The following is an 8,308-nucleotide window of genomic DNA, read 5'->3' on the forward strand; positions in this document are numbered from 1 at the left end:
GGTCCGATAGTGCCCGATTGGTCCTATAACAGCTATATGATAGTGGTCCATAAGAAAATTCGGTCAGATATTTAAAACTAACTTAAATGCATACACTGATAAAAAAAATGTTCTAAAATCAAGATTTTGGTCTCAGAACTAAGATTTTTGGTCTAAAAAATGCGTCGAGAACATCAAATTCTTGAATTAAGAGAACACATCTTGATTTTGAGAACATTTTAAATAAGACCAAGTTCTTATTTTAAGAATAAATGTTCTAAAATTAAAATCAAAAAAAATAAAATGAATGAAAGTTATTTTTTTATATTTATATTTTTTTATTTTTTAAATTTTGATTTATTTATATTTTATTCTGTTTTAGTAATTTTATAAATGTTATTTTAATTTGTTACGAGGGGATTCGAACCGCCGCCTACTGCTTCTACAACTGAAGCGGCCTCTCTAACCAGAGCGCCACGGTGCCATCATTTGTCTGATACGAAATAGTACCTATTTATACTTTCCTAACAATTTAAGATTTTTATTCTTATATTAAGATTTTAAGATTTTTTAGATTAATAATCTTAGTTTTAGTAATTTGGTCTTAAAATAATCTTATTTTAAGAACAAAATATTTAAGATGAATGTTCTTGATTTTAGAACTTGGTCTTTTTTTTCAGTGTATGCTATGAATTTGGTTAAAATATCTCACTAAACAAAAAAGTTGTTCATACTAAAACCTAATAGTGGTCCGATTTGATCCAAATTTAGTCAGGATATATACAACCAAGTTAAACGCATATTGTATCAGTTTAGTTGAAATATCTCATAAAACCAAAAAGTTGTTCGTACTAAAACGTGATTTTCGACCGATAGAAAAATGTATTTATTCACGTAAGTTAATACGCGAAATTGTACGTATTACAACATATTTAAATTTAACAGAAATCGTTAGAGCCGTTTTGTCAAAAATCGCCAAAATGTAAGATAAAAAACTTTATTTCACCTGTAAAATGTTACCTGAGTACTTTAGAAAAGTTTAAAGTAGGGACCGTAACTGTTAATAAATTTAAAAATATTCTTGATCTATGACTCGAGACCTTTCATATGATGCATCACATGTCCTTTAAGGACGAAATTAAGGATTCGACTATTTTCTATTATATTTCATTTTTTCTTCTATATTCGTTGCAGTAATATATGTAGTAATTATTGGCACACAAAATACCAGTTGATACTGAAAATACTAAAATTAAAAAAATACCAAAAATTACTCTAAATCACAAACATACTAAAAATCACAAAAATACTAAGGAGTTCAACAAAACTCAAAATTTCAATATAATAAAAATAAAAGAAATTTGTAATACCAAAGGGTAATTTAATCCATTTTTTATTTTATATCCCTTTATATGGCACGAAGTCCGATTTTGACGCGGTTTTTTTTATTGGATAGAAAAGTTAAAATAAAAAATACACTTCTTTTTCGTTTTTCCAATTTTTGATTTTGAACGCTTTTATGAAGGATAAAGGATTTGTTGCATCATCAGATATGTGTGTGGTGAAAAAAAATACTTATAATTCCCAGAGTAGGTATATTCCTTAATTTGGATGTTCTTGAACTATTTAACATATAATTATAGTTTATTTATGTTTAAATTAGATGAAAGTTTTTAAAACAATTGTTTCTCTTATTGGAACATAAGGCTACTTCACATTTTCCGCACATTACTTGTGAGAATCCTTTACAATTTGGGTATTTGCACCTTATTCGATTTTCTGCCCAGAGTGGCCAATGTCCAAATTCATCCTGCCGTACCATTTGATTTGGCACGCGTTGGGTAGGACCTCTCTTCTTTTTTTTGCTGTAAATCGTTTTCGAGAACAGAACTTCGTTTTCCCATTATTGATTTAGTGTCAAGCTTTGTTAGTATCTCCGCAATATTTAGCCGAAAGTCGGAAGAACCTAAAAGCTTAGTGCTTGATCCATTTGCTTTGTGAACGCGTTTATATAAAAGCCAAGCATTGCTGACTGTCAAGTTGAGTAGATGGCGAACTTGCCAGCGTTTACTTCTAGTTAAAATTTTATATCTTCCAATTATGCTGTCGATTAGATCAACGCCTCCCATGTAGCTATTGTATTGTGCTACTGCAAAGAGACGGTCAATCTCAACATATTCTTTTTTGGCTTTGTTGAATCGACGCGCTTTGTCCTTCGGAAGTATTCCAGCATAGTTGGATGCTAATGATACTATTTTATTGTCCACCCATGATGTCAGTGATATGTCCACTCCGCCAAAATCGGCGACATATTCAACTGACGTACCACGTGGATGCTTCTTCAAATTAATACAATCAAGTTATTTGTTATTTGGGATTCTATTTCTTCTTATAGTACCCAAAGCTAAAATTCCTCCTTCCGCCAAGTATTTCAAAAGAGGCAATGAATTGAAATAGTTGTCAAAATAAAGTCTAAAATTCTGGTGCCTCGGCACTTCTCTGGCCATTCTGACAACACAGTTTGATGCCGCACCTAGATCTTTCTCGTTAAATAAAACTTTGTTTTCATTTCCTGAATCAATCTCAAACTTATAGCAGAAGCCTGAATGTCCGCTAAGAACATAAATCGTATATCCCCATTTATGGGGCTTGTTAGGATAGTACCTTTTCATATGATTTCTTGCTTTTGTTGAACAAATCTGTTCGTCGACACACAGAAACTGCTCCTTAGGCACTTTTTTAAAATTATTGTTCAATTCCTGGATAATTGGCCTGATTTTGAAAAGCCGATCGTGGCTGGCATCAGTCAAAGGCAATATGTTATCATTATTGTTAAAATGGATATGATTCGAATTTCTTTTGTGACATAACTTTTTGAACAGCCGCTATGCCAATATTATTGGACCAGTATTGGGTGATTCGTGGAAGACGTGAAATGGACATATACAGTACAATACCAACAAACTGTCGAATCTCCAGCGACGTGAAACCGAAATTCGCATTGGGATCTTTTTGATGAATGTACAAATTGGTTTCAATCGAAATATTCTCAAAAAGTTGTTTTGGAAACAGATACGAAAAGCATTGTATGGGCTCCAAAAGCTCCATTAGTTCCGGTGGCAAGGCAGTACTCGCGAGAAGCTGCAGTTGACACTTATTCAAAGCTAAATTGCGTTGTCTCCATAGTATGGATCTTTTTAGCTCGTTGTTGGAAGATGCTGTGCTATTTGAAGCTACGGTTACATCAACGTCACTCGGACGTTCATCTCCATCATCAATGTTTTCTTCATCCGTACTATCGATATCTTCCTTCTCTGGTTCGAAATCGCTTTCCTCGTCGGCAGAAAAATCCTGTTCGTCCTCGCTCTCCAAACTATTAAAAAAGTTTGCAATTTGTGAAGGCGTCAACCCCTTTGCTGACATTATTCCTAAGTAAGAAGTACCGGGGGCAAAAATATATATGTGGGCCTCTAAGAACATAAAACACATAGCAACAAAAAATAATACAAAACAACACAAAAAGCACAAAACAACACATAAAACATAAGCACAAACAAATGTATGTTGCATAAATGCAACAAAATTGTGACTGCACAATAAAACACACAATGGTAGTTTGATGTACATCTGCAACATGACGATACACAAGAACTATTCGCAATACACAACAGTAAACACAATAACTTGATAACACACTCATTATTGTTATAGTAACCTTTGTTTATAGTAGTTTTTCCCAAATGAACAACCTTCTTTATAAGAAATATTTGCAATTACAAAATTGGTATGGACACCACTTGCACAATTCACAAAATTGGCGGGAAACCCGAACATGTGTGTTGCAAAACGCATTGAATGGTGTGCCCAACCACAAAAATCTTAAAAACGTATGTTTCTGCCCTACATCAAATACACACATGCCACTTTCTTGGCACACATTGCGAAATAATTCGATTTACACGGTATGTTGCAGATATGCATCACGGCCATATAAAGGGATATTATATAATTCTTGTTCTATTTGTGAACAATATTTACCAACTTTTTAATCTGTTTTGTTTAGTTTTAAAAACATAATTTGTTTAAGTGCTACAGGTGACAAATTGCATCGCAGGTCGGATAGCACAAGTTTCAGCGCTGGAAATGCCCTTTCGACGCTGACTTGTGTTGCAGGAACACAATGAATAATCTTTGCCAACTGATATAAACTGGGATATATGAATTTTTTATCCTCCCAATAATTCATAATATTTTCGTTAATATCAATTGGCTTCGGACAATAACTATTAATTTCATTAATTGCCAACTGAACTTCATTTTCTTTGTCTTCATCTGATTCCTCATTGCCTGAAGCAACAGCAATGGAATTCAGAAAATCATTTAACAATGAGCAAGTGCTCTGCGACGCGATCGAGAACTGACTTGTTGAAGGCTGTTCCAAAGTATGCGCAGGTGGCTGTGACGAATTTAAGTTTGTTGTTGGTGATAGTTCGTCCTGCAATGAGAATTATATAAATCACAATTTACATAAACAAAACGAGTGCATATTAGACGTTATTAATCATACTTACTTTTTTTGCAAGACCATTAATTTGTCGAAAAAGCTTAGCCAAATGGTTTCTTGCACAGATTAGCTTAATTGGATTTTGAAGTAAAATCCTTCGCATCCTGGGATCCAAATAGATGGCTGAAGAGACCAATTCGCTGTTTGTTAAAGCCTCTTCTCTCATCTCGATTGTCTCCTGCAATGCGGCACTGTGTGAGTTTTTCATGGCTTTCACTGTCAACGTAAGCTCTAACCAAATCTTTCTTATTCTCACTGAAGTTTTTAAACAGGAGAAGGCGTTGAAGAATCTCAAAGGTCGAATTCCACCTCGTAGGAACGTCAATAAAGGGCTAAGGTTGATAACACCAATTGGGAATGAACTGTAACTGGACCGGGAGTTTCGGTACATTAACAGCAGTGTTGGCAACTTTTGGGATGTAAAATAGCTGTTTTTAATGGGGAATAGTACGAAAATCCAATATTCTCTCAGAGTTAATCATAAAATTATGATGCCCAAAACCCTTTTAATGATGTATAAATGTAACTACATATATTACTGCAACGAATATAGAAGGAAAAATGAAATATAATAGAAAATAGTTGAATCCTTAATTTCGTCCTTAAAGGACATGTGATGATATGAAAGGTCTCGAGTCATAGATCAAGAATATTTTTAAGTTTTGAAAATCCACCACTTGGTGCAAAAGATATTCACTTTAACTTTTATTTTTGATTTTTAAAATAAAAGTTGCGGAATAACTCTTATTTGCAACTTTTAAAATAAAAATCAAATATAACTCTTATTTTTTATTTTTATTGAAAAAATCAGAAATAAGAGTTATTTCACAACTTTTATTTAAAAATTGAATTTCAACTATTATTTTTGACTTTTTTAGTAAAAATTAAATATAAGAATTAAGTTTGATTTATATTTTATAAATTGAAAATAGAAGTATTTTGCTGATATCAATAGTTTCAGCTAAAATAAGAATTTTGGTGCTTACCATTTTACTGTAGCATGTTTCCTTCACATTGATTATTTTAGTTGAAGTTAGCATTCATAACTCTTATTTGCGATCCCTGGTTTAAAAGCCCTCAAACACAGCTTTCCAATGATATATAGAACATATCTATAGCTTCTATGGTTTGGAAACTGTTGAGGTCCAATGAAGTTCAATTTTACCGGGATTTAGCGTTTTCCCGCTAAACTAGCGGTTTTTTCAAAAAGTCGTAGAACAAACATTTCTAGATTTTCGAAAAGAAATAAATCCCCATCATTACATTTAAGCTTCTTTAGCGCTTTGATACAAACAGACAAACAAAGAAACTAACTTTTCATTTCATTTTAAGAAGTCCACAAAATTTTCAAATTTATTTATCTTTTGAACCAGTTATCGGATTTGACCAAAAGGCCCCAACAGCCCCATTAGCTGCAATCATTAAAATTTTTCCCCTCCCACTTACACCCCCTTATCTCATGACCCAGGTTGGTTAGAAAACGTTTTAGTATGCCATTTTGTTAGTTAGGACTAAACCTTTCGATCGGTATATAGCTCGATCTGATCGGACAGTCGTAGCAAATTTTCCAACTTAGCTGTATATATTGTTAGTCGCCTTTCGCACCCTTCGTGATGCTTTCGTCACTAACGCGAACTGCCGTCCGCAGTGATAACTTTTTTCAAATGGTAACACTGAAATGTATCCTTTGTAAGTTTTTGTACCTCTTCTCTTGGAGACTCTTATTTGAATAGGCCCTGCATATTCTACTACAGAGTGGGGAAATGCATGAGTTATTTTCACTCGTGCTTCTGGTATTTGTCCCATTACTTGTTGTAAATTATGTTGTCGATATCTCGTACATTTCACACACAACCGATTTAGTTTATTAATTGAATTTTTTAACCCAAATACTCAATATTGCCTACGTATCGGTGCTTCCATTACTTTGTTTTCTTATAATAATATATGATATTCGTTAGCTGCGACTTGTTTAAAATAATTGGATGCTTCTGGTTATAACTTATGTCTGCATATTTTAGTCTACCTCCTACTCTTAGAATACCCATGTCATCCAGGTATGGATATAGTGAAGCTAACTTGCTTTTTGGGCTAACATTTCGGTCTTTCTGCAAGTCGCAGATCTCCTGGGCAAACTCAGACCGTTGATGTATTTTAAAAATAATATTCACTGCTTCGTCTTTTTCTTCTTTTCCTAATATTCTTGATGTAAGTTTTCTTTGACAATATTTTGTAAATAATAAAATATAAAAAAGAGCTACACTTTTCCACTAACTCTTGAATTAAGTCTTCATTTACTTCTATCTGCAAGCTAATGTGTTTATCTAGTATATCACCCACTGGCCATTCATCTTTATTTTTTACCAACCATTCTAGCCCATTCCACCAAAACTGATTTTTCTTGAGTTTGTCTGCTGAGTCATTATGACTTACAATTTGCATAAAGACCTGATCAAGAATATATATTCTTTATAGGGTCTGCCACGCCTCCTTCTGCCTGTTACGCACATATTCGTTAAAACAAACCCAATAGACCCATGTACTTTTTTTAAGTACGGGGTCTAAAAAATAAACACGAAAATTGGCTTTTTGCACTGTGCGCAAAAAAGGTGAGCTACCACGATCATAATAATTACTTTTAATTACAGTGCCGAATGCCAATTTTCGTGTTCCATCAAAAGATTGATGTGATTTTTGTATTCCTCATTTACTTGCAATCAACTGATATATATATATATAGCTTCAGCATCCTGCCATAATGCAGTGCCTTAGCTCTTTCCTCATTGGAATTGGCTTTAATAAATGCTGCTTTTCCAAAGTATATAGATGCCAGCCTACCGCACTTGTTATCTTCCCACAATACCGAATTTACGAAAACTCCTTGAACCTTGGAGCACAACTGGGAGGGAAGTAGACTGGATTTGGGGACTAGCTGGTTCAAGTATGGGCAATGAAGATCGAATGCTTTAGAAAGGCTTGAACCGTCCAGTTGTTGATGAGGATAGTTTTTCTATATCGATGTGTATAGAACCAACACTTTCGGTGAAACTGTTGCCTGAGTGTCTTGGGAAGCATTGTATGAGAGGCTTAAATCTTGAAGAATGCATCGGAATTATTATTTTCAATAATTTTCCAATTTCTAATGGTTTTGGAATAGTATGGGTTTCTAGATCAAATGTTGTCGACAACATAATCGGAGGCCCATTACTTATATCACTGCTAAAATTATCATCGCTTCTACCGAATCTATCAACTCAAGCAAATGTTCATTTAAAATTGCTTACAAATTAATATATTTTATAAATAATAGATACTAAAATTTAAGTTAATTGCATAATTTAAGTTATATTAGTGATTACCAACTCAAAAAGTACCTTAGAAGCAAGAAATTACAATACTTATCGTCAAAAGTCGCGTACGTTATTCCCTTGTGATGCAAGCGAACCATCTGCAGACGGTCTTAAATTTTTAGCTTTTCAAGAATACTTCTAGTTGTTTTTGTATTTATTTTTCTACAAGTCATAATAGAGTAATATAACCTACTAGCAGCCTAATTCACAAATCGATAGACTTAAACAATATATTTTTATATTGTTTTATATTTTCCACAATTTAAATTTTTAACAAAATTCTGTAAAATAACGGTTCATCGGAAAATAATCATATATTTTTTTAGACGTCAGAATATCAATTCTTTATATATAATAAATATATTGGAATAGAAATATTTATTAGTTTTCCATTTATATATTATAAACGGATGAC

Source organism: Drosophila innubila, chromosome X, assembly GCF_004354385.1.
Source record: "Drosophila innubila isolate TH190305 chromosome X, UK_Dinn_1.0, whole genome shotgun sequence".
Lineage (NCBI taxonomy): Eukaryota > Metazoa > Arthropoda > Insecta > Diptera > Drosophilidae > Drosophila > Drosophila innubila.